Here is a 1,024-nt window from a genome sequence, read left to right on the forward strand (position 1 = left end):
GATAAACCAACAACTTCTAATAATTTATTCTAAATTCAAAGATAAAAAGATTGGAAAATCAAAAAGATCAGAAACTAAAATTCTGCATTTAACAGAGGGAGCGTGAAAGAGCAAAAAAAAGAATGAAAAATGACTAACTTTAAACAGCCGACTTGCGCGTGCTTCAGTGTTTAAACATGTTTTATGTTTTTATAAAATGCGTATGCGATATGCCCGTTTTTATCTGCATATGAAGGGAACACATAGCATGCATTGGAGGCCGCTGCAGACCTATTTGGACAGATTTCTTTTCTTCTTATTTTAATGCAAGTGTTCTTACACTCCCATCGAGACAATTAAGATCATTTTGGAGATTAGCTTCGACTCTGTCAGACCTGGGCTAAGAGGGATACAACGTCTGAGCAGAAAGGTCGATGCTAAATGTTCAAAAGAAGTAAAACCAAGAACTCCAATGGCCGAAGAAATTCAATGAAACTGCGTCGGATCCTGAATAACAGAACCACCCCAATCACAACTAATATAAGAGTTTTAAAAATATATGTGTCGTCAACTTTTCTGTACAGCTGTGAAAGATGGACAATTAAAAAAGACAGTGGGAAATAAATTTGAAGCAACAGAGATGTGCCTTTTTAAAACAGAGACTTGAGAATTTCATGGGTGGAAAAGAAAATAAAATGAAATAAAACAGTACTGAAAGAAGCTTGAGTGGGCCGCCCACTGTCAAACACAACCAGGAAGAGACTAATACAGTTTGTGGGACACTTGAATCGACATTATTACAACAACAAAAAATACATTGAACATCTTGCAATTCCAACTGGCACATTAAGGGGATCGAGTGGTTACATCCAAACTCTAACTGGTGGACACATGACAATGTTATCGTATAGATTAAAACAAAAGAACAACTTTTTTATCTTTAGCTTTTGGAAAGGGTATTAAGAAAGAGGAGTAAAGAGAGAGAGAGAGAGAGAGAGAGAGAGAGAGAGAGAGAGAGAGAGAGAGAGAGAGAGAGAGAGAGAAA

The sequence above is a fragment of the Aplysia californica genome, unplaced genomic scaffold (assembly GCF_000002075.1).
Source record: "Aplysia californica isolate F4 #8 unplaced genomic scaffold, AplCal3.0 scaffold00416, whole genome shotgun sequence".
In the NCBI taxonomy this organism is placed as follows: Eukaryota; Metazoa; Mollusca; class Gastropoda; order Aplysiida; family Aplysiidae; genus Aplysia; species Aplysia californica.